This window comes from Prorops nasuta, unplaced genomic scaffold, assembly GCF_024137725.1.
Source record: "Prorops nasuta isolate Cenicafe-Biocafe unplaced genomic scaffold, Cenicafe_Pnas_1.2 PNAS00015, whole genome shotgun sequence".
NCBI classification, from domain to species: Eukaryota; Metazoa; Arthropoda; class Insecta; order Hymenoptera; family Bethylidae; genus Prorops; species Prorops nasuta.
In genome coordinates, this window is record NW_027116812.1 from 871,196 (window position 1) to 898,784 (window position 27,589).

A 27,589-nucleotide genomic window follows, 5' to 3' on the forward strand; every position below is an offset into this window, starting at 1 on the left:
TGCTCCCCGATACGCACCTGCAAGAATTTTCGCGATAGTTTGCCAATTATTTCGCCGGCGAACGACTCCGCCGATTTTCCTGCAGAAATTAAACGATTTCCGCAGTAGCGGCGAAACGAGAGATTTCAGGGGGGGGGGGGGGGAGGGTTGAATCGTCGGGGGGTGAAGTTGTTCTTGGAAAAGCGAATAAGCATTATACAGCTGAAGCAAACGGGGACGCGCGGCAGCTGGCGTAAAATCGGCATAAAGCACTCCATCGGAGCACGCGAGGCAGTAAATATCGGAATCCTCGCGAAATTTCAGAATCATATACGCCCCCGCGTAATGCCAGGTTGCGCAGGGACTGAGAAATAAATCATTGAAAATACCTTTCGACACGTGATGCCGGTAGATTCGATATTCGAGGCTGTCTTTGCCTCTAGTGACACGTAAGCCCCTGCGTGCATACACGCTTCGACTTATCGAAATATCAATATCGCACTCACTGCGATAACCCGTGGTCCCGTTACCACTCTTCGTTCTTGCTGTTCCATACTGCGAGTTAAATCGCAGCGTTTTTTTTTATTTCCAAATCTTCCAAAATTCAGCCTTTAATGTTTTAATATTTCGCTTTGATTTTATTCCTGATTATTTGTCAAGAAATTAAAGTTGTAAGGGGTGGGAACACTAGGGGGGGGGGGGGGGATGAAGAGGGTACGTGGTGCCGAGTTTGGCCTGTATTGACAGTGTCGTCTGGCTGGCTGGTACTTGAACTCGTTCGGAGAGACTTGGTTTAATTCGCGCTCTCCACGTGACACGAGCGAGGATGAGCCTACTGCACAAACGCCATGGAACCTCGCCGAAATCTGATTCGCCTACTCGCTCGTGTGTAGGTTATATATATATATATATATGTAGGCATATGAAGAATATCGAGGCAGCGACGGTAGGAAATTCCATTTTTCCAGCCAGGCTCATTTCTGTGGATTGTTTCGAAGCTGCCGTTTCATCCCCGGAGAATCGCCGTGCCCCTGGGCCATCCAGCAATTTTCCTCTAATAATCATCGCATCCAAGGAGGAATAAGCACCAGCCGAGACTGCTTCATTGAAATTAATTCGAGATGGAATGCAATAGCACTTAGCACTCGACCATCATCCGCAACGCGAAAGCTGCAGGCACCAGCTGCCGAGACTTTCGATATTTCGAAGCTTTCGATTAAAAGCTCTCGAGTGCTTTCAAGCGTCCTCGCACCAATCACCTTTGATAATATCTCGATAGGAAAATATTTTCGAAAAGGAACTCATCCCCTGTAGCGAGAATTTCCCATTTGTTCGACACGCAGTCGATCGAACACCTTCCTCGAGAGATTCACTCTTCGAGTTGATTTATATATATTAACATGAATGAGACGTTTGTCAATCCGGGAAATCCTCAGCTTTGGTCAAAGTTTGCAGGAATTGTTTCGCATTCTGTCGTTTAAAGGAGCCGAGAATTGTAAAAGGTTTTCGCCAGAGGTCTTTGTAAAGGAACTTTTGCCGATTCTCCTCTTTCTTCCTGCTGAGTTTTTTCGAAACTCTATCCACTGAGAGGGTAAATTCCTCGCTGTAGGAGAGACATTATTATCCTGGCTAAGTTTAGTTGAAGCGCGCGATAGAAAAAAGAACTTTCGCGTTGACTGCGCTTCAGGCGAGTCACGCTATCATTTTGCTCGTTCATCATGGAGGACTATAGGAGCTGCGAACCTTGCAAAACAACGAGTTCGCCTCGCGACGTTTCCAATGACACGGCAGCTCGTGTTAATTACCAATATGTATCGGAGCCTGTATATATATGTTGAATGTATATTCAGAAAATTAACCTTTTTCTCTCCTATATACCACAGCGACGCGATAGACGCGTGTAAGCGCATGAATTACGGTAGCTTCAATTGAAATGTGAGGTACGAGGGGTGGGCGGGTCCAAGAGTCTAGACCGGTCTAGACGAGAAGTCTGCGTGACGTCACGGATAAAAAATCCGACGTGATTTAGCGAGAGTTACGAGGGAGGGTTGCATTAGGGCGCGGAGAAATGTGGAAAACAGCAAACTGGATGAACAATGGGCTGGATTTTATGCACGGCGCGTTCCTATTTATCCGTGCGTTACAAGTAAACAAGTGTAGGAGGGGGGGGGGTTGGCCATTCCCATAAACAATCATGACTCTCCTTTACATCGCCTCCATAAATTCATTCCTGTCGACAAAGAAACACCACCTTACCAGCTACAATTCTCGAATGCTTAGCAATACGCGTCGATTTACGCTTCGAATAATGCAGACTCCCGTGACTTTTTCTTTTATGCATTTTCATCCTCCGCGAGCGAGAAATGCAAAAATGCGAAATCTCATATGTTAGGGGGTCCACCGAGCAAATCCTGTCACATCGATCTGCACTCCGTCAGGCTATTTTACGCCACGCTGCCCGAACTGTACAACAGGCGGAAAAATTCGAGAAAAAACCAATATACAAACCTGCGGATATTTCGACAAAATTCTTCGTGCTTCGGAGACGCGGGGAAGTTTATTTCTCTGCGATGGAAATGGTAGCTGGATTAGCTCGTTGATTCGTCGAACGTAAATTCTCCGATCCGATCGCGATACCCCAAACGATCGGACGCGTCGTTACGAATATTTAAAAATTCATTACGCGAGCTTCTAGGCAATAGATTATTGGAAACTCGCACAAACGACAAATCCAAACACCAAATGGTTATTACGCGCGAATTACGTAACACCTTCATCACCGTGGTCGATTCGTCACTTGCAATTGATCGGCTGAACACGAGGCTATGTAGAATGCAATAGCAAAGTCATTTGGCAAATGAATGCTTTTGATTATAACAATAGCATCTTGCGAAGCCTTGCCAAATTGAACGTCAGTTTTCTCTTGTTGGACAAATGACGATAAGATCGTTCTAATAATCAGAATACTACTATAATAATTTTCAAGTATTTTTTACTTTGTTCTAGCCTTAGGAATAATTATTTCGTAATTGTACAGAGGCAAGAATGTTACAGTAAAATTTAACGAAAAGCAGGAATTTCTACTGCATTTTTTATGCAGTACCGTCAACACATCTTTTCAATTCTGTCATTGTTGAAGCGTACGCAGTAAAAATAAAGACACTATAAAATATCAGCTATATATAATACTAATTACTGTAAAAAACTGTATGAAATTTTACTGTAGGTTGTAAGTAAAGGTTGGGTAATATTCAATTAGTTCCTAAAATTGCTGAATGTAGCTTTCGCGTGTATCTACTCAAATTTTTACCGTGTTTGCTGTAAAAGCTTAAAAACACTCGCATTAGTTTGCGCTATTCATTGACTTTCCAACACTCGGATACTTATTTAATACACACATTACACACAAACAGGCTGGTTGTTTTGCACATCTATAAATCATAAGAAAAGTACATAACTGTCATGGAGAACGTATACATATACAATATCTAATACGGTGTATCGGGAGCATCACATATTTTATACATAGTGTGGAGAGTCATGCTTCCCTTGGTCCGTCGATCGCTTTAAACGCCCAAGAGGTTTCATGCAAAAAAACCCCTAGTCTCATAATTATAAGAGACATTCAATTTTTGCGCAAGGCATTTTTAAAGTTTTTTTACTATTTGCATTCCATAAAATCTTATGCAAAGTTTTGATGCATCTTACAGTTACGGAGATATACGTCTTTCAACATCAATGCTCCGGGGCGTTTGAAGTGACCAACTCTGTACACAAATCGATAGGTATGAATAGTAATAGGAAGATACACAAGATAACGTTAAAATCGCCTTAGCCACCAAGTGACAGAGTTACGAAGCTCTAAACAAAGCGTAATAAAATTAATGACGTAGAATACGAAATTTTACCATGGATAATACATTTGATGCAAATGTTGGTATTGTTATTTTCATGCTCAGCTTCTTTGAACGAAAATTACTGCAGTACACGATAAAAATTAATTTAACCTTTTCGAAGTAATATTCGGTACTATTTTTTTCATAAACTTCCGTAAAAGTTGAAGTGTGAAAAATATTTATTCATTTAGTTCGCTAAAAACTGGTTGATTTTTTCCTTCAAAGAAATTACATTATAAATTAGTATATGCAATTTTAAACACCACTGCAATTAACTCACTTTTCCTTTGAGTGAAAAGATATGATACCAGAACAGTATAAAATCTGCTTTAACATTTCCTCCATGTACATGTAAGCAAAACATTAGCCAAGTGGAAAACGAATGAACGAGAAATTAGAGATAAATATTGAATCTTTTCGTAAAAATTGATTAAAATGGATTTTGATCGGAGTTAATTAATGAAACCTCAAACTATTGGTTTCACTTTTCGCCGGGGATTCATTAATTCCTGGCAAAGTTTCGTATTAACACGTTGGATAGTTTATGCAGTCATGGCAAAAGTGTCTTGAACTCCGATATACGAGGTAAAATTTCCAGTTGGCAGTAGCAATATAATGAGTGGCGTGTTTTCGCGAGTAATTTCGTAGACACCTAGAAAATGATTAGAGTCGAAAGCAGTGGAAAGTATCGGCGATTCCGGGCGGCTGAATCGATTGAAACTGATATATAGGTTTCGCAGTCGAGCGATCGCCCTCGACAATATTTGCCAAATGCTCGCCCACGACGACGCACTCTATGTCCAATGGAATTTTGATCATCCAGCTGGAAGCTGAGAATCTTTCGCTTGTGAAAATTAATCAAAAATATTCCGTGCTTTGACGCTATACTCGCAAAATTTCCAACTCCGAATAATCGAAAGGCAATTAATATATAATAATTATACGAAAAAGCTTGATTTTCATTTTCGTTCGATAGAATTAACACGAGGTATTTATACACTATACTACATTCACATTCTGGTTTCCGGAACGTGCAAAATCGAATGGATTGGTGTGGGTGGGTACGCGGCGCGGGCGGCGGTCTAGCGAGCGGGTCGTTTACCTGACTGGGCCCAGGTTAAGGTTGCCGGTGTTGCCACGTGTGCACCATGTTCCTTACGACTTGGCACGGTTTCTATTTCTCCTGGACCACACACACACACACACACACACATATATATATACTCGTACAAAGATTCCTTCAAACTTTCCTTCAACCTTCCGATCATCCCTCCTTCCGTGCCAACTTTATATCCCTTTATCCTCTCGTGCACCCAGAAAATCTATTTCTTTTAAGAGACTTTTAAGCTATAGCAACGTAAACAGTAGAGCACTAGAGCAGTTATAAAAAAAAGCTGCGTATCCACATGAATGATTATAAATGTCAAACACAAGACCAGAGCTAATTAGCAGCTACAGTATATACATATATATATATATATATATATATATTGTAGAAGGAACGAAAGAGGTTGGAAGCTGAGTATTGAATTAATAAGGACAGTGGAAAGAAATTTCTTGATGGATATTTTCCATATGCATATTGTATAGTATAATGCACTGATATAGCTTGTATTTCTCGCTTGGTCCTGTTTGCCCAGGAGCTTATGCGCTTTCTCGCGCGTTTTTACACTTTCCGCTCACGTAGCGGTATTCTTACTCCCCCCTACCCCTCCTATATATCTCTCTCCCTCTCCGTTCCTCCCTCGAGCCTGGTGTGTAGGTCAGGAACCATTAGGAACGCTCGGCAACCTCCACTTTCCGTGGAAGACGGCCTGCCACTCCATTGTTCTTGAATGGTGCAGCTGTTTCCTACACCCTCCCCCCATCCCCCCTCCTTATCCAACTAACCAACACGTTTCGCTAGAGACTCCAGTCTACATATTCCGTGCGATTACACACGCTTTGTGCCTATCCACCCCTGCATCCCCAGCCATCCAATATACCGTGCACTATATAGTAACACCTATAACGAAACGACGAATCAATCGATCAATTACCTCGAAATCTTTCAATTACCCCCTACCAAATTACACCCCTTCTCCCTACTCGGAAATAAATCTAGAATTTGACGAATTTCAACGTAAAACAACAGACTTGTACGGGGCGAATTTGGCTCCCTTCCACACTTGGGAATTTGCATCGGAATGAAAATGATTCCTGGCGCGCAAACTGTACGAGGAGTAAAACTATACGCATTGTTCGAAAGAGTGTAGATGGCGCGTGTTTATATGTGGTGAGTGAGCGAGGAGAAAGAGGAGACCAGGAAAGACGGGGGTAGGGGGAATCACCGATGAAAAAGCAGAGAAAAACAAATGCCAACCAACGGACAAACGTGAAACTCCCAATAAAATGGAAATAAGTGCGACTGTAACGGGAAATCAAATAAAATTCAATACGCGTCCTGCAGTATTCCTACCTGTTCAAAACGCATCGTCGATTCTCCGTGAAAAAAAGTGGCTCGCCTCGTGTATACAAAGGACACTCACCCTGAAACAGAAAAAAAGACAGAGGTTTAAAAATCATGCGCTAATAGGTTTTGCGGCTTTGCGTTTCGTTGCTTCAAAGTCCACGCGACGCGCGAAAGATAAATTTGCGAATGGGACAAGGACGTTCGGAACCGTTTAAAGGAACTGATTACATCCTGGCCCCAGAATGCATGGTTCCTATATACACGTATACCTGCCAGCCGTACGTTATTAGAAACTTGCATCGCGTAAATTGAGGATTTTTATTCGAACGACGGTGATCCCCGTCGACGTCTCGATCGCTCGAGATTTTCACGAGGTCCTGCGTGTCCCGAAAAGTCTCACTCACCGAGTTTCGACGCGGCATTTCGACAACAGATGGCGCCAACTTTGCAAACAAGTCCGCGAGGCATGTCCCAGCCAACTTTCAGCCGTTTCTGGCCTTATAGCATAGACTTGCGTGCAAGATTTTCTGCATCCAACTTTAATGAAAGCACGAGTTTTTCGACCATTTGCTAAAACTTTGCAAGACACGTATACCCTTACTTTAGAGAAACTTTTGCGAGTTTTATATCTGAATTATTTCTCAGCCCTCTCCCTCGAGAGTACTTCACTGACCCTTATACTTTTCATTACCGTGTACTTCCTCGTCCGTCGACTAATTTTTTCCTTCCATCAATCCACGAATTAGCGAATGTCCCGGATATTTATCCTGGGTGACCCTGCGTACCGAGTGCTATCTTCTCGCAGTATATTTACCGTCCAGCTGAAACTTGCTCTATTTGTATTAATCTCCGGCTTATTATTATATACGATGACCAAAGATACCGGTTAACTAGCCGGGGAATACGAATTTAAGCTTGGAATTTCGGTGACTTCGGTATTCTCGTGCGTTACACGACCAAGTGAAATTGGCAATTAGCTAGCCGGGCCTTGTCTTCGAATTAGGTTCTGCTAGTAATACACTCACATGCACAGACGTATATACTACTATATAATCTTACGAGGTAGGGATCCCGGATAAATAATTGGCAATTCACAGTGTGTAGGTCGCGAAGGTCTGGTTTGGCTCGCGTGGTAGGTCATTTTCCTCCATTTAATTCACCCAACGAGCTGCCGCATGCTATGTGTATGTATATATACGCAAAAGTACTCCTATACGTACACGGTTGGTCTCCAATATATACTATATACTTGCCATGTAAACGGTTCTAGATTCTACGAAAATTACCAAAAAATCCCTGTCCCTGTTTCGTTTAATTTCACGTTGATATTATTAAAAGAGCAGAGAAAGGTTGCGGCTGTAAAGAATATGTAAAATCCAGTTATAAATATTGGTAGTTCTATCACTATATAGAGATATGAAACCAATCCTATGTAGGGAAATTCGAAAAAGAAAAGAAAACATGGAAATTATTTGAGGATTAATTTTTGTCGAGTTTCGTAACTTAGTTTCGTTGCTGTCACCGTTCACCTTTGTAGCATAAGCAAACTTATTTAACAGGCTATCGTTTGCTCGATGCAGTTTATGAATTTTCAAGTAAGTGTGATAAAACGTGGGTGTTTTTTTTTCTCCAGTTTTCCGCATCGACTTTCCTTGGAGAAGCGATTCATGCTTCAAGAACTTTGCCCTTCTTTCACGATAAAGCGCCCGTGAAACATCAAGCGTATATAGTTTTTGGATTGCCTCGGCACGTATAATTTTTTATTCTCCCCCCCCCCCCCCTCCCCCTTGATACAATTCTCCTGTGAAATATATATATATATATATATACCGGGCAGTTGGTTATAACCATATGACTAATGCTACAAATTTATGTAGTAGTATGAATAATTGTAAGAAAGAAGTTTTCCTCTTCCATTCTTAAATCTAGCCATTAACGAAGAAGTTATCGAGGATTAAAAATTGTTTAATTAAACGCTCCTTATGGGCAGAGCAATGGCCAATCTTCTGCCATAGGCCAAACTTCGTGAGAATGTTCCTCTGACCAATACGAAGCCTCGAAAGAACAATTTTAGTCTTTATAATAACGTTGCCGATATAATTTATATTTAAAAACAGTACTGAAAGTTTTTCCTTTCAATTAGTCGTACTATCATGATTTTAACGCATGAGAAAAAATGTCAAGAGGAATGAAATTTTTTAGGTAAAAAACCCAGTTTTTCTGATCAATTCTCAGTGATATTCCCATATGCGTTTACCCGATATTTCAAAGGCTGCGTACCTTTGTACTATGTACATGTATCTGTGTCGAGATTGTATTTTTCGACTGGAATTTTTTTACATTCAAACCAGGTTAATCCTACTTGCGAAAATCAGCAGGCAGTAACAAAATCCGAGGCAGTAGCGCGGATCGGGGCACTTCTAATCTTGACCGATAAGCCCAGTGAAACTGCTGATGTAATTTCAGAGCGCGGAACGACCTGAAATTCCGTACGCACCGCTAATTAAGCGGCAATTGGCGAAGCGAGAACCGCGGAGTAGCCGAAACTCGCTAGTCTTTTTCCCTTCCGGAAGTATCCCACTAATTACCTCCGGTCGAAAATTCCCCCGTTCCTCTATTGCTGCTTGCTTGCCGTGCCACTTTTAATCGTCCTATCAATCACAACTTTTGGCCGAGTAGTTTTTTCTGAGCCTTATTCAAGCCAATTCTTTTCCCTCCCATCAAAATAATTTGGCCTATTAATTATATTCTACCATGAAATTTGTGTTATTTAATTTTATACACGAGGTAGAAAATAAAAATATGGTGGGGATATAAAATTGTGTTTTCTAAGCACAATACAATGTAATACTTTCGATTTTAAAGGTAATAATTTATGCATTTTGTCAAGGAGAATAATTATTCTTCTTTTCTTACAATCTACATTGTAATAAATATAAGAGAGTATATAGGCTCAAAATTATATAAGATATGAAACAATAAAGCCCTATAGCTTTCAATCATACGCGTATCGTATAAATCTGAGCATCAAGTTGTCAAGCGATAGGATCATTGGGGGTTATCTCTAAATTTCACAGGAAAATCCAGTGTATGACATGTTGCATCTGCGAATCTACAGCGAGGCAGCATCGAATTCTGTTCGTGACCGGTCGCTTCAGGAGAGTAATCGTATCGTTTGTTTCCCAAAAGGATTAGGCGTCATCGGCTAAAATAAGCAACAACTATTCGAACCCAATTGTCCGTATATATAGATGCACGAATGTATCGATAACTAAATCTGCGTTATAAAATCGAAGGAATAACTTTTACTTGTGGGGAGATATTTCAATAATTCTTGCTCCGCAGCGCGTAGGTAGGTAGGATCCGGTAACAGGATGGAGGCCGTGATTCGGATTGCCTTAGGGGGTTGGTTATTCTCGGCGAACTGAAACCTGGTTGCGGAGTCGAGGTAAGGTAAGGTTGGTTACGCGTATTACAATATACAGTTAAATTCGAGCGTCGAGAATTCCGTATATAGGCACGTTAAGTCTATGGAGCGCGCGAATGATATTCAAGCTCGATTCCCTTGCAAGTGACATTAATCCAGTAGATTCAGTGACGTCGAAAAACCCCCCTAACAGACGTTATGAAAGTGTAAAATGCGTTACTATCGAGAAATCTGTCGTCCTTTATTGGGTATCGAAATAACGTTATTAGTTTCGGTGTTTAAATTTGGTTGAGGAAAAGAAATAATATTATCAATGAATTTCTTTAAACGATTGCGGCTGATGAGACAAAATAGAGATAAGTATTCAGTGGTTCATGAGAATGGAAACTATACTCGTTTCTGATGATGGTCGATCGCTTCTCTCTCATTTCACGTGGTAATAATTTGTTCTTAATTCGTTCAGGTTATTTTAGGAGTTGTATTGATTAAGAAGAAGGAGACAAGTCAAAGAATATCCGGAGGATTTCTCCCCTTCGGATCATCATAATGTCTACATATATTGCCCTATTAATTAGAAGTAAATAAATGTTCAAATTAATAATAATATAATTTACACGTATAAAGTAAGTTTCTGAAAGAATAGAGGATCGCGCCGCGAATCCACGATTTTAATTTTATAATTTTTTTTAATTAGGACAAGATTAATAATTTGCACGTACTATCTAAATGTTCGATTAATATATTATAATGAACAAAAATAATATATCACTCTTTTAGTAGTAATGATCATTAGCGTATTTAAAATTTTATTATAGTTTAATCAAATTAGTTTTTTTAAAGTATTTAAAATGACGTTGATTCGATGGTTAAAATACATGTATTAATTATGTGAAAGAACTATTAATAACGCTTTATCTATAATAACTTTTTTTCGCCAGTTTTTCAGCTTTATTGGATAAAGAGTCGATCGAAGGCTAAAGCGAGTTTTCTGATTCCCGAAATCCATCCCATCTAAACTAGTCGTTCTCTCATCTCTCTGAATCTACATTTTGTTTTTACCACTTTTCAATAAAGTCCTGCGAAAAATCCATCGGTATTAACATTTTTCTGATATTTATATGCTAGTTCGATATAAGCAACTTTAAATTTTAGATTGAGCCACACACAATCTATATACTATAGTTTCTAAGTTGTTGGTTAGAGAGTATCGGTGAGTTAGTCGAGCGAATAAAGTAAATTGTATATGTTAGTATCGGTACTATCTTGTTGGTAGAGAAAATACGTAGCACAAAGAGGGGGAGGAGTAACGAGATACGAGAAGGGAGAAATGGATGAGCGCGTTGACACGTCGATGAGTTGACGTTGGGGCGTTAGAAACGCTAGTTTACAAATCCGATAATACCCTTGTCTATTTATGGATATCATCGTTGGAGCTCAAAGTTCCATATGAAAATCAGATAAGCTTCTATTTGCCTCTAATGTTATCCTTTGCCCTTTCTCAGCACGAATTTTCACAAGCAACGATGCACGAAGGTTTAATTGAAAAATCCATGCGGAAATATTATTTTTCCTTGCAAATACCAGAGGGAAAATAAAAGCGGAATAGGAAAACAACATTGCTATTATAGATTCGCTGCAGGAGGTATACGATCGGATTTGTAGTACGATCTACCGGATGCATGTATAACACATGAAAATCAAGCTTAACATTAATGGATGAAGACTGCTAATGCCTCTATAAATCGACGACAATGTAATCTGTCGCAATTATTTGAGACACGTGTGATTTGTGGTAATTCGTGTGATCACATTGAACGTGATGGATTCATTATTTAGTTTTCTGGCTGAAATTTTATGATTTTCGCATATTCGCAAAAATGATTTGGCTATGTGTGTGTACAATATATTAAGTGGGAATAAAAGAGATTAATTTGAAGAATGAATACCGACGAGGAAGGACATTGAAATTTTGTCGAGGGATTTGAACATTTATCGCAGCGTGTTATCATCAGGGACAGCGAAACATACAAACCACGTGATATTTTTCAGTGGAGACATTTTAAAAAGAACGATCGCTTTAAAAGGAAAAACTGGCGAAAACCTTTTGCCCCGGACAAGACAATGCACTTTCACCCTCGTCTCTCGCATTATCTTTTCGACCCTCTTAAGTTTCCTCGCTATTATGGCGCTTACCAAATCGGTTTTGCATAATTCTACGCTGAAACCTGCTGCAGAAGACACTCGGTCGTCAACTTTCGAACGAATATTACCCTTATCTCGATGCGCCTTCTATATCTCTTATTCCACGTCGAGAACCAGTCAATGATAAAAGAAAGTGCAGCTTACTCGCAGATCTCCCTTCCCATTTCCACAATCGTCACATTTATTTTGCATAATCTAAATTCTAAATCAACACCGGATATCGCCACGCAATAACGAGCCAAGCACTCGAGTTGACTGTACATATAATTGAAAATCACGTTACACAGGTTATTACTGTAAAATTACTACCATCTGTCTATATATATAATTTTGAAGAAATAAATTAGTAAAGCGTAATCGTGCGAGGCTTTGATAACAGCATCGAGGCTTCGGGATGTAGAAGAGAAGAAGAAGACGAGGAAGAAGAAGCGAATTAGGCTTTGTCAAAAAGACAGTCTAATCGTGAGAGATTTCTTTCGTTTATCAATCACTGCCAAGGCAGGCGACGCTGTTGGTGGCTGAAAAGGAAAAGTGAAATTTAGAAGAGAGAAGGCCATTATTCGCTCTAGTAGCGTTTCTTCTTCGTTTCGCGAGCTAAAAAGTCACATTCCAACATGAAAGGGCTCTTCCACTGTGAGATTGTCAAACTTTTGTGGCTCATACTTTTAAACGTCTTGATCTCCAGGCCCGTTGTCACTGGCACATCGCAACAAAAAGTAACAATACTCTCTGCCGTCCCCGAGGACTCTGTTCTTTTCTCTTTGCCCATCCAACGTACCGGGCCAGATACGATCATCCTATTCAAATACTAATGTATTCTTCAAGATTAAATCTTTTTGCAGAAAGGCGCCAAGTTTTCCCTTGTAAATTAGCTAACTTTTCTCGATTATATCCAAAACGTTCTCAACGTCAAATCCAAATTGTATTTATTTATTGTATCGATACATATTCAAGAAGATTCTTCGTGTATTTATAGTACACTACGGTTTTCCGATGAATATTTCAGGCAATTTTCACCGGGAACCATGGACTTTCCATAGTTGCGATACAAAATATATTCAGTTCTTAAAAGAATCCTTATGCCGCCCCTACCGAACGGGAATATATGCAAACAGGATAGACCCCGCGTCTTGCCTTCTCTTCTTGCCTTCGCTTATCAATTCCTTTGGTGAACGCAAAAAAAAAATTCTTTGAAAACCTATCTTATCATTTTCCAACGGCGCACGCCCGTGTTTGTGTGTGTTTGTGTATGTACGCGTTCGCAAACTATACGGAGAGCAGAGATCGATCCCACGTTTTTACGTGACGGCTGATATTACAGGAACTGTGTACACGCGACAAGATAAATACACACACGTCGTCAAATGTGTATTTTCACTTTTCAAAGATACGTGCGGGAAATTGATTTGGCTTATCGTGTTTCCTAGCTAGACTTATCAGCGCTTGTTTAACTATTTCCTGCGATTGAAAATATTTTACCTAGAGCTCGAAAATAAATAATCCGCACGAGTAATTAAGCTAACAGCTTTATATTTCAATTTCACTTTGCTACGTAGTTTGCATCAACCAATTACCAATCATCCTCGTTGGAAATTCGCCTCGTACACCGTTTGGCATAATAAAAGGGATGACCCACAGTCTTATTTGGGATGAGAAATAAAAAGCCTGAAAATACAGTGTACAGTATGCATGCACACTCAGGTGCAAACGTAGAGTTGCTTAATGGAACTGTGTCCAAAGTAACTTGGAGATCTCGGACTAACTAGTTTCAGTACGAAAGTGTTTCTCCGAGAGAGAGAGAGGGAGCTCGATATGGATCTTAATCCGTAGAACGTGTTCAATTGTAAGGAACAAATAATTTTGCAAAAAATGGCGTCTAAACTAAACTTCGGTGGGACAAGACCCATAAGTTGCTCTGATGATTAAAAGTGTCAAATTATTCCCCCCAACTAACATATATATATATATATATATATATGAACATACAATATCAAGTGTAATTTTTCCAAGAAAACAGGTGAAAGAAAAAAACATAGAACTCGTGTCCCACGCAATTAATAGTAGAAACACACACATAATCAAGCAAATTGATGTAAAATTCAGCGACGAGTCGTGGGGTAATTAGTGTAATACGCGTTAAGCATCGCTCCATTATAATTATTAGCGTAGGATTTGGATGAGGGGTCGCAAAGGGGTTGGCAGGAATAATTCGAGGATGGGAGAATTTAATATTCATCGGAGGTTTTTAAGTGGTTGACGCAGAGCCAGTGCGAATATTTAAAAGAACGTCACGTGGTACCTGGTGGGGGGTGGTGGGCAGCTGCGATGCAAATTCACGCATGCAAGAGCACACACGAGGACATCTCATCAGTCAAGTAATCACGGAAGAAGACTTAATCAACCACCTGTCACCGCGCTCATCCCTGACCGCCACAGTCCGATTCAGTCCTGTCCAAAGTAATCTAGCCTTGTGGCAAGAATGCGACACACGTGACACGTGCAATCTTTAAATCCAGCATCCAGTCCAAATGAAATGTCGACCCACTTTACTACGCCATCGCACTAACGCTACACAGGAAAACCTTCCTGCATCCCGACTGACGGCTAAAAGGCTCCCGCTTATCGAATGCCATTTCACTTCCGGATCCTTTGATTCCTTGATTGACCATATCTGAAGTTTGGTCATTCCATTAAAACGAACGATCAATTATCCAAAACCCATAGCTGCTGCGCTGCTTGCTGCTGCTGCTTCTGCAGCTGCCACCATTAACCTCTCCCGCTTAATTAGCTTCGAGTCGCTTTCAAGAATTGCGCAAATTTTCATTCCCCACTCAGCAGTATATATATATATATATATATTTAATCGTACATTACCATCGGAGCGTGTAAAAGTATAGAGCGAAAAGCTCTCTTCCTCTATCGTTTTGTCTCTATCCGTTTTCTTTTTGAACGAGCCTTTTATAAAATAGATCGATACCATCTTCGGAATACCGCGCATCGCGTGACTCTCGAGATTTTTAATGGCTCGCATTTATCTAGTATTTGCATACGCGTTTTCTGGTGGTTGTAATAAATTAAGTGCAATTTCTTTCGACTAATTTTAATAACGATATGGTAAAACGTGGCGACTACTGCATCGATCGATAAGCCAGTTTAATATACGGCCGTATATATATACACGAGCCATCTCGCATTCGTAAGCTACATACGCTTGATGCAGAAAATTAATGCAATTTTCACAACTCCCAAATTGACAAATTATCATTTACGATGGTAAATTGAAGAAGGGTCTAGTTTGGTAATTAGAAACCCCAGTGCAAATCCGTGGCAAATGGATCGATAAAACGGTACAAAACACGACCTCCTGCATGTAATCTTCGGGAAATCAAACCGGGTGTTTCGCGCGCGTTCAATTTCATTGTTGCGCGTGTGAGACCAAACGAGTGCAGTATTTCATGGAAGCGGTCTCACCAGTGGTTTTATTTACGCATTATTACACGTGGTGGCTGCTTCGGTAAAATGCACGGCTAAACTTTGCCTTTTTTCAGCATTATCTTTCTCCTCGCGCACGCGCGCACCAACCCTTTCATTTTTCCCTCTCTCATTTTTTTTCAAATTAAACTCCATCGAGTCTCTCACCGATACTCACCTATACACACACATCCATGCAGACCCGGCCGAGACCCGTTCTTTGATCCGAGCGTACGTCTATAGCTCATTATTGCGCGGTGTACATGAAATTTCCAGGGAGGAAAATCTAGCATTAAAATTATATCGCGGCAAATAGCTGGAATAAGGGAATTAAAGCATGATTAATGAATCGAATTACCACTCGCCAACTCGAGACTCCGACGAGCGAGCCGATGCGAACTCGTTTTTCGAGGCGTTTCTGCGGGATGACTGATTAACGGGGAAATGTAAAGAGATCGAGGGGAAGAAAATTGAAAACGGGAGTGCGAGGCGAATTTTGCGCGTGCGTGATCTCGAATGCTCGTACGGCATTATACTCGTATTATTATGCACGTCAGTTGAATCTGTTAGACCGTAACCTTCCGGGACGTAAGTGTATAATGCATATTCGGACAATGACTTGCCAAGGCATGACGCCTCTGTCCGCGGAACCGTTTGCCGTACATACCTCTCCCAATCTATTCGTGTTTCGCGGAAATGGTCAATCTCTTATCGAGGAGCGAAAAAAATTCCATTTAAATGAAGAGAAAAAAAACGCCAAAAAGTAAATACACTATTTATATAGAATTTTATTAGCGATTTATGGCAGATCCATGAAATATCAAGTTCCACGGTTATTGTGCAGCGAGTGATACGATAAACCGGATAAATCAGTGGTTACCAACGAACACGCATAACGGCAACGATAAAGATAGAGATAAGGATTAAAATGAATGAAAAAATGACAAGTTGGGGAGACACGACATTCAACATAACACTTGCGGCGCAATCGAGCGTTTTGCACGAAAGAATCGAAGCATCACGCGAGCATTGCAACAATTACATACGGCGCAGCATATGGCGCGTTGTAGCGTTCGCGAAAGAATTGGCCCAAGTTTGCAATAGCGGATGACGTGAGGAAAATGGTTGCGGGGAGGCTAGGAAAATGGCGACAAATGGATTTTTCATAGGGGCCACATATAGGAAAATATCGTGAAACGTTTTTGCTTTTGAGGGAATAAGAAAGGATATCGGGGAGGCTTGAGACGGGGAAACACGCTTTTGAGGGTTGCAATGGGAGTAGGAAAAGCCGGCTGACACAAAGGACGTCGGAAAATAGCAGATGAGAGACTTTGAGAAACACCGAGTTGAACGGAGCGTGATAAAATGGATGAAATAAGTAAAAGTGGAACGACTCATAAATATTATGTTTTATCGAATAACGCGACAGCCGAACCAACGTCAAACATATTCACAACCATCGTCCAACTGGCAATAATAATTAATTATATCGATCCGGACAAATCTTCAGACATGCAACGACTCCAACAATTGCCGGATCGAAATATCCTCCGAGCGATTCGATAGTGATTGATTAACGAGGTTTGAAAGCGAAATTCGATAACTGAGAGAGAGAGAGAGAGAGAGAGAGAGAGAGAGAGAGAGAGAGAGAGAGAGAGAGAGAATGAGTACTCTCTATACATGCTTAAAAGGGATTACAACGTTATATCTAGCTTATGGTTTAAATCCGTTGGAGTTTACGGATAAAATCGGTATTTCTAGGACTTTGGGCTCTTTTAATGAAAGACCATCTTTCTCAGATACAGCGAGCGTACATTGCAATAATAGAGCATTGTAGGAATGTCGCGGGATTCTGAACTAGGACAACAATTATTGGAGCTTCACGGGGAAACCCCATTTACATTAATTTGAACTGTACGCTTTGCGGACAAGATATACGAGGATTATCGGAAACCTTTAGTCTTCGACAACGATTTACGTTAGTTGAGCGAGTTTGTTGAATTCCATCCAGTATAAGCTCTGTCGTACAAGCTGAAAATAAAAGCAAATTTCCGCTGGTCACTTTGCTCGAAGTAATAAATATAACACGGATACAAATTTGTATAAAGAATATGCGAATAAAATCGAGATAATGCCGAGAGAGTCTCGAGCTTCTTTTCTCGACACTGCAAACGTATACACCATAGATGCATAAATACCTATTACTTCTGAAAAGTGGATTTGAAAGAAGAAGAGGAAGAGGAAGAAAAGAAGGAACGCGCGAGAGAAAGCTGCACGACGAGTATAGCGACAGTTTAGATGCAATTGGAAGATAAGAGTGTGTCGCGAGAGATCAAGGGTGGTCACGTCAAGCAGCAGGATGAATGACCTCTGGAAGGCGGGGGATCCACTCCTGTAGGAAGCCTCTAGAATGCGTCTTGTACGACAACAATACCGGACGGCTTGGGGCAACTTGCCGTAATTGGGTGGGTATCCAGCTGCTTCGTTCATTATTATCATTCTTTTTCGAGTGTCTACGCTCGGTCAAAGTACGTATGTACTGTACCAAATGTATATACACACCGGTCAGAGGAGTATACTATATCTATATATGTATACCCTGCAGCCACAATGGTGGTACGTACCGAATATCGTCTTCTTATTAAGTTTCATACATGTACAACTTTGCTGCATCAGCCCTCTCCTCGTCTACTTTAATTGCCTCTTCTTCTCTTTATTTAAAGTATCCGCACGCCAAGTTTCTTCCCAGTTACAGCACGTACTATATATCACTCTATACATGCCGTACATACCTATAACGAGTAATTCCGTGCTTTGTTTATTGAAGAAGAAAAGGAAATGAAACGACTTGATTTTTTTTATTCAAGAATAGAATTTTCGCGTCGAGCGAAAGAAGGTTTTCCGGTAGACAAAGTGCATTAAGGAAGTTGGCCAACAGAAATTACGCGCGAAGACATAAAAATATGAGAGGCCCGCGTGTTATATATGCATTCTAGCTGCTTTTATGAATCCCGCCACGCTCGCCTTTCTTTACGGTGCATAACGACCCACTGCAAACTCGACCCTTCGCATGATTTTGCCTAGATGCACCAGCGTTAAACTCTAAACACGTGCGCTGCTCAAAGTCTACCGACTTCCTTCTTCCTATTTTTCCAGCATTTTCAGAATCTTCAAACCTCCCGCGACCTTTCATCATCATACACTCTGCCCATTAAATTATATTCTTGAAAAGATGATGATGCGTTAAATGAATTTTCAGGCTCTTTCGTATGAAAGAGACAAATCAAGCAGAGAAGCTGACACAGTTTTTTTTTCCTTACAAATATGGACAAAGAAAAATAATGGGAAAAAGCTTGTTACGTCGCGCCACCTCGATTGCCCCCCCCCTCCCTACCTCCCTCGCGCTCGTCCTTCGTTTATTTTACCCGCTCTCTTTCCAGATTTCACGATACTTACAGTTTTCGCTATAGCAGCTAGGGTTTCGCATTCGCCGCGGTTTATTCCAATGGTCCCTACTAGACGACTCGCCCGTATATTGGCTTAGGCGATATTTGACGGCTGATAAAAAACTCTCTAAAGATAAAACGAAAAGTATTGTCGAACCAAAGAAAGAATCTGTGAAAACGTCCATGGAGAAAATTTACATAGGAACGACAAAGTTTACAATGGAAAGACTCCGTCTCGTACCACTTTTTTCCTTTTTTTTTGTTGATAAGCAAACCAAATCGACTGTAAATAACTCACTTCGCTCCGACTCACTTTAGACATTACTGTAAACGAAAAGCCGGAAATGGCTTTATGATTTTATAAGCCACGACTAAGCGACTCTTTGAATCATTCCTGATGAACATTTGTATAGGGAAATAGCGATTAATGCACAATGTGGTATCTGGGGTTTATTTTGAAAATAAAAGATTAATTGCAGTTTTAATTCTGATTGGTTGGTCCTTTATGCACGAGGTCTAAGGTCTAGGTACCCTGGGGTGCCGTTCGCTGCTTGTTTCCCGAACGAACTCGACCTATAAGCGAGATGAAAATTGGACTATCAACAGCTTATCGCACTCTCGTGAGAATATCGAGTAGCTTCCGGTTTCCCGTATTATGTATATCTGATCTACCAGAGGTTTTTGCGTTATGAAATAATTAACTTTGGCAGTTTCGCCTCTCCAAATTAATGACGACTCTTGTCTATATCATATATATATATATATATATATATATACATATATGAACCAGTCATAAATTTAGCAACTTACGATGCAAATATCAATTATATACCTACACATTCATATAGAGAAGTTGAGAACACTGTTTCGAGAAATATACTTCTTCCAAAATGAGACACGAGAGCGTGAGCGAAATGGAAGAAAAACATTTGCAAGCTACAAAACGAAGAACGGTAAGATGGGCATCAGCAATCCGGAAAATATTCCCAAGTACTTTAAACACGCGGACGTTTGGAAAAGCTGGCAGAATTAATCGAGTCCTGCCTCTCGCGTGCAATAAATTGAAGAATTCGAGTCGAGATTCTGGGAGGTCTGCGCGAACGAATCTACAATAATCGCAGTAGATAAAAATCGCCATAGGTTGGAAGAATGCGGGCAAAAATTGTTCCGCGAGGAGCTGATGGAAATGCACGACGAAGAAAGCGAGAACCCATACTATATATATTGGCTTGTGCAGGAAAATCCGTTATAGACTGCTCGAGTCTGCGAATGCGCGACGAATGAAAGAAACAAATGCAAGGGTATAGAATTTTCAGCGAAGGAATATTTGCCAATTCTGAGATTCTACGTATACGACACGACGAGAGCACCGTAAGATATTGTTCTCATTAATCACGGAGCGGAGAAAATTTAATTAAAGCGCATTATAATGGACAACGTCTAACGGTGGTGGAACGGGAAGCTTTCACGGAAATGGCAAGAGGGTAGGTAGTCCGTTAGCGGCGTAACGTCGACGGCAATCGAGGAATATCGGTCCTCGACGTCGTGTTCGGGCTGAATGACGCCGGTATCGAAACACGAGCGAGAGTGCAGTGCAGCCAGTGAGCGAGCGAAGCGTTCCCATTTCGTGACGGGCTGCTGCTTGCTTGTGAAATGGCGATATGACGAATTTCCCTAGAGGCTTGCTGCAGCAACTGCTTGATGCGTCCAGACGCGTTTGAGCATCCCGGCAACGTCGCGACGTCCATCCCTTAACGTACCACGCGCCTCGGAATTGCATCCCTTGTTCGACCGAACGATAATCTTCGCCCTGGAGTACGTATAGTCTGTACTATATACATGCATCTATAGATATATATATATAGTACACACTACTTGTGCCTTCATTCGGGAACCTCATCAACTCTAATGACACATGCGCTCGCTTATATATACAAGTTCTTCTAGAACAGATAATTTGATTAATTTATATCCTGCATATATTTATCGTAATCGTTAAAATATGCAGAAAATGTTGAATTGCAGGGGGATGAAATATATGTGTGTGTTTGGGATATCTGTATACAAGTTTGCAAGAAAAGTGTGTTGCACGCTGCATATACGAGTTTCCAGATAGATTCCAGGATGTGCCAGCGTCGACAAAATCGTTATCGGGAGAGGGCCAGCCGCGTTGAAACTTGCAAGTTTAACCGCTTGTACAGCCGTGAATTAGCCCGCCCATTTCCGGCAGAGGCATCTTGCTTGCTCGGATCTTCGAGCTGCTGCATGGGGTTCGGCGTAGCTTCTTGCGGAAGATGAATATTTTACGGAGCTGCTGTCTCCATTATTACTGGTACAAAAAGCCTTCTTGCCTCGCTTACACAATGGAATAGGCTTTAACTCGGCTTACTTCTTTTAACCCTTCATCCGCACCCTCCGCGCCTTTTCACTTTCTTCGTTTCCCCCATATAGGGACAGGCTGTAATTAATCAAAATCAAGCGCACATTCTTTCCTCTCTCACCCCCCCCCCCCCCCTCTTTCCCTTAGCGCGTGGAGTGTCAACGTTTACCAGATTCTTCCAACGATATAATTCTTCTCACATTTTTCTCCCGGAGAGCACCTCCGCTCCTCGAAACTGGAGCGTTAAAATTAGGCCAACGGGATAAAATCCAATCTCCCACTGGGATCCTTTAAAATATTCAGTCGTTTTCGCTACTTATGCAAAGCATCCTTGGATTGGTCTAGCGATCGAAGTACGACCTTGCGAGCTTTGCTCGAATAGCCCGACATATGTTAATCAGGAATCCGAATTGGAGCTTGAAAAGAATTTCCAGGAGATCCGATCGAATCGGATTTTTCTTAATTAAACAAGAGACGGCTGCAGAAAATTTTAACCCTGCAATGCGTGCAAACACATCGATGATGGATAACTTGATTCATCCATTTAAAACGGGGCTGGTTGCGCGAGAAAACCCTGAAGAAATTTAAGTGGTTTCCTGGGGTAATTTTCCTTGTGCGTGAAAAGGTATAAGACTATAAACTATATAATATCGTAAACAGAGTAACGCAGGTTAGGTGCTCGTTGTTTCAGTTTCGAAAGATAAATCGCGGCTGATACACGGATGGCCACTTTAGCCAGGATCGATTTTCAGCGCAATCTTTGCATTAAAACGCGAATCAATTACCGCGTAGTTTATAATAGAGCGGGGGTGGCAAGGGGAGGGGGTGTGAAACCGGCTGTTACGTTGACCGAAAAAAGATTTATCGTCGGAAGTGTCCGTTTACGCGTGTACGTACCCTTTTAATCCATTAACCTGCAGATTCGGGTCGTAAATGGGTTAAGCCCAGGGGTCTTTCTTGCGAGGATAGTGTCTAATCCTCGTGCGCGCAGACGCTCCACGGGATTTCAAGCAGATGTGACGATCCGACAGCGGAATACACATCTTCGCAGCTCGGGGCTTCGACTCTCGCGCCGGAAACTCACGGACTTCCCCGCGCGATTTCTTTCCATCGATTATTCCAATTAATTAATGGAGTTGTCGAGCTCTCCGAAGGAAGTAAATTTTCTCGTTTAATGGAGCGTGGGGCGCGACTTCACGACGGCCGTTGCCGCAGTATTTCGTACGCTGCACCGACCGGACGGTCGCGCTGTTGCTCTTTCAACTTTTTAACGGCGATATTTCAGCGAATTATCAAGCTGTTAAACGTTTCTACACCTTTCGCAGCTCCTATCGTAGCAGCTATAATATGCAAATTGCTTGCTCGGACCGTCAACTGGTTTTCACCGCACGCTCTCTACAGTTTCCCGCTTTCCACCGCGTACATCATCAAGATAAATTCCGGCGCATTTGAAGATGTGGAAAATTACTCATGAACGTGTGCGAGCCAGCTGAAATAGGTTAACGCACAGGGACTTTAATATCGGTATCTAAGCTTATTGTAAACGTGACTGGGAGTCGCAAGCATCGCGAAAGCTTTCCCGTGCTTATTCTTAACACTGTACATGCTAAATCTGAAAACGTAACGTTTAATCGTGCGGAAATTTGCTAAAGAGATGGCTGATTCGGAATTGGAGCGACACTATGTAGATATATGTAAAATGAATCAAGCAGTAAGAGGATTTATTTTTGTAGCTGGTGAAAATTTAGGCTCTCGTTGGAGGTTGATTCGAATGATTTGACCGATTGCGGAGTTAAACTACAAAGCGAAAACTCCATTTCGCTCACGGCAGCACATGGTTAATATTGCATAAGCGGCGATCCGGAGTTTCCCCCATTATCGTACTTTGCAGCAAGTGGACTTTTAAATATTCAGAGGGTCGATGCAGTTTCGCGGCGAACGTCCAACGCAATCTGATCCAAGCCCTTTCGTGCCGCTTCCAATCACTGGATTACACGATGACAACGATTCTCTATCGGCATTCCCTATTAATTATAAGCTGCTTTTGCAGACCTCCCGAATTTTCCAGGAAAATTGCTAACTCTGGTCCACCGGATCTTCGTAGCAGGTTTTTCTTCCTAATGTTTTTGTGTATCTAACGTAAAGGATACATTTATTGTGTGCATTGCGAACTTTTAATTTCACAGCTATATCATTTATTATTTGATAGTTGCTTGTGTGTTATGGAAAACCTTCAATTTAATACGCCAAACGTTAAACATCTAAAACATATATTTATCTTCCTAATTGCTACTGCCTCAATGGCTGTTTTTTTCATACTAGTAGTTAGTATAGTAATTGAACCATTCGTCGATCGTTAACGCAAAGCATCGTTAAACTTCAACTAGTTGGTTTGAAAACAACTGCTATTAATTTGTTTATATTTTTAGTAGCAAAATTTATGGCTTGTATAAATGTGGGAGTGGGAGTGAGGGTAGGGTTGGCAAGAGAATCGTTTGGATAAAGAGAAGGAGCTAGATACGTGGTTGCTTTATTTTAATATAGGCCGGTATAGATTTTACGTCGGTGCTTGGACGAATCATAAAAGAGCATCATAAATATATTCTTCTGACAGTAAAAAACAAGAGTTTGGTGAGAAGGAGTAAAGCAGCTTCGCTGCTGGCTGGGCGGATAAGTGGGAACTTTGCTCCAGGCAGTCCAATGAAAATTGAAAAAGCTCCATGTCCCATTATCAGCATTCTAACTGAAAGCACCAAGATCTTCTTCTCTTGAAACGATATTTTTCTATTCTTATACGCTTTAAATGACAATCCTGTATGGCAATATGTTATATATAATAAATATATATTAATGTATGCAGAGTCTGTCAGTTAAATTGGATCGGGACTTGAAGCGTTTAAAATCGTGATGGCGAAAAATCGGCATATGATTGGCTGTTAAGTAGACAGAGATGCACACAATGATTTTCTGCCTTTCTCTCTTGATCTTGTTACCCTTTTTCATAAGCGAAATTCACATTTGTCATTTTAAGAATTTGTGAAATTCAGAGTGAGAAAGATAAGTAACACATTTCTCCCTCTTCATCACATACATGTTCAATCATTAACTGTGTTGTATAGTTGACACACAGTGAATGAAAACCCTGTGTGTGTGTATAAGAAAGAGAGAGAGAAATAAGCATACTACTAGCTTCTTCATTACGAATTCACCCATTTTTTATTAACGATAGGATTTAGCTTATGGGGAGTGGTAACAAGATTAACATAAAGGAGCAGAAAATTATTGTTCATCTCTTTCTATTAACAGCCAATCATATGCTGATTTTCCGTCACCGCAATTTTAGACTCTTTATATCCTGATCCACTTTATATGGTGCACTCTGTATATACTGAATAGTCAGATATTAAATTATGACCAAACTTAACCAGTAAATTCAGTGATGGCGAATAAACGTTATTTTGTAATGCATGATCAAGCGTGTTTTAGACGTATGCAATTACTGCCCAAAAAACGTGTCTATCGGTGGTTCATTAACCTTTAGAGGACGGGGATTTATCCGTTGAAATCAACCTTTTATTTTGCAGAAAATCTATCCGTATATGGAATGTAAAGCATTCGTGAAACAGCCGAGTTTGTGGGGGGCCACTATACAGTGGCCAGACCTGTCCTCTGTATGTTAAACGTCTTTTTTCTGATAAAAAAAAACGTCGATTCGATGTATAATTTTGTACGTTAAAAAGGTGTCCGATTATTAACGTTAATTATACTTGTAATATTGAAAGCTCTTCAAACATGTCTAAAATTAAGGTGATTAATTTATGCAGAAAAATTAAATATTTGTTATCATTAATTAATAATAAAAGGTATTCGGAATAACAAATTATTGAAAAATGAAAAGAAAAATATAGAGCAGACAGTGGACTCACTTACAACACTATATTCTCTTCTGATGATTCACTATTTTTATTATTAATTTGCGAATAATTAAAATAATCAATTAATAGTATTAATGAGATGCCAGAAATCTGAAAAGTGAAATTATCCGGACATCTTTCATTTGTCGCAGCTATTTCACAGCTGGTAAAAATTCTGAAATTGGTGAAAGAATACATACTTGTCACATACACCTTTTCCCCTAAGCTATAGTGAAATGATTAGTCAATTGTGGTGAATAAATTGGTCTAATTGGCCAACTCGACTTTAAATTATTATAACTTATAAATTAAGCATTTTTTCATCATTTTACATACAAAAGTACATATTTCTCTTGTTATTTAAAATTGAAGATATATCTACACAATTTTTTGTAAACCTAATACTTTAGTAGTTATTAGCGGTTTTGTATAATTAATATGCTTCGAAAGTTCAATTAAACACCAAAAGATGGCGTCATAGAGGGAAAACATTTGGAAAGTTTAATATAATTTTGCTAACTATTACTAATTATCTTTAGAACTTACATTATAATTTATGAATTTACCTAATTAAAATAATGTAAATATTTTGTAAACGCGCGCCCCATCCTGATTAGATGCCGTTATATTGAAAGAGCCAATTAGGATACTATAATAATTTAAGATGCTTAATCATTACTAGCTTTTTTTTAATTAAGATATTTCCAAACTTTACAAATTATTAGTTGCATTAGAAATAGCATGGACAAAGCGTTTAATTAATTTCTGATGTTCGTAACAAAAAATACCACTGCATATTTTAATATTACAACTTTCTGATTGGCCTAGTATTTAGAGAGGGGGGTACTTGGCGCTAGGATCTAGCTATAAAAGTCAGAGAGCAGTCTAGGACCAGTGATCCCAGATACTGCATTTTAGCAGTCAACGCACACTAATATACCCCACATAGATATGCATTACTGCAGTGCGCGTATGTGCCCACTTCCACTCGACTCATTGGCTGCTAGAGTGCAGAATCTGGGATCACTGCCCAAGACCAAGACCCGTTCACTCTGATCCAGTGCTCTGGCAGATTAGCACAGAGCAGACCAACATATTGTAGCTTTGTAATTGGTCCAGAATTTAGAGAGGGGATAACTTACAGCTATCATCTGGGTATAAAAGGCGGAGAGCAACCGAGGATTCAGACTCGTTCACTCTGATCCAGTGCTGGCAGATTAGCACATAGAAGACTAACAACCTGATGAACGACGATACAGATGACCTTAGACACTACCCTTTACTCATCCATATAGGAAATTAGCCAAGAGAATATGGACCAGGTAAATCTTTAACACTATACTAATTACTCCTTTGGGGAGTATTAAGTTTCGAATATATATGATTTTTAATTCATTCATATACCCTTATATTAATTATATGAATGTTTCGATTAGGACATTAAGAAGAAACGTACTAGAAGAGGCGGTCGTAAGAACAGATTAAGACAATTAAAAAGGGCTTTAATGACCCTATCTACTTCCGATCCGTCTATCTTGAAAGCGGCAATCGATAATTTCAATGTTAAGGAAACTATTACCGAAGCTGTAAATGAAATGATTAAAGCGAAAAATGAAATGAATATTGATAAACAAGAAATGATAGGAGCTGAAAATGAAACGAATGATGATATACATGAAATGATTGAAGCTAAAAAATAATGTTATTATATCTGAAAATAATTCAGATTTTGTACCTGTAAATAAAAACATTAACAATAGCTTCTAAATTTAAATACTAATAAAACTGTAAATCGGATTTTCCTTAAATAGAATATAAAGGAAACTTTTGTTGTATTAACATAAGACTTAATTAATAAGGATAAAAATGTATAATAAATACTTTCTGACTCATGAATAAATTTGTAATTTTTTGTAAAATAAATAAATTGTCACAATTATTATTATTATCCTTGCCTAAACAATGTTTGATAATTTTCGTAAAATTACTTGGTGGCAGCAAATTATTATAATATTTAAATGAAACCAGAGTACCTACCATAATTGTTGATTCCGTTGCATATTACATATGTATATATATATTTCCATGTATTTCGACGCAACAAATGTTAAAAAAATGCCCTAATATCATACGTAAATAATAGCTACTTGGATCTATAAAATAATGAATTATTTAAGCTTCTTTTCTGATTTTAAAAAATCATCTAAAAATTATAGTAAATTTCTTTATCTGATATCAGCGATAACAAAACACACAATTATCATATATATAATATATATATTTCATGTTTGAATTGTGAAAGAGAATTCGCGATATTCCTGGCAAGTATTGAAAAATTCTATTAGAGTTTCTGGATTTAGCTTCTGCACGCTTTCCGCGCCGGAAGTTTCGTTTCGAATCCGCGTTGTTATAAGCGCGTGGG

General features: G+C 39.9%; 1 protein-coding gene across 1 annotated transcript in view; it reads right to left on the reverse strand.

Annotated features, from left to right (window-relative positions):
- The window catches only part of kek5 (kekkon 5), a 212,023-nt gene that overhangs the window by 174,615 nt on the left and 9,819 nt on the right, over positions 1 to 27,589 (reverse strand). The window contains exon 2 of the mRNA XM_066736709.1: positions 6,334 to 6,404. The gene's annotated coding sequence lies outside the window, so the exon portion shown is untranslated. The remainder of the gene's footprint in view (positions 1 to 6,333; positions 6,405 to 27,589) is intronic.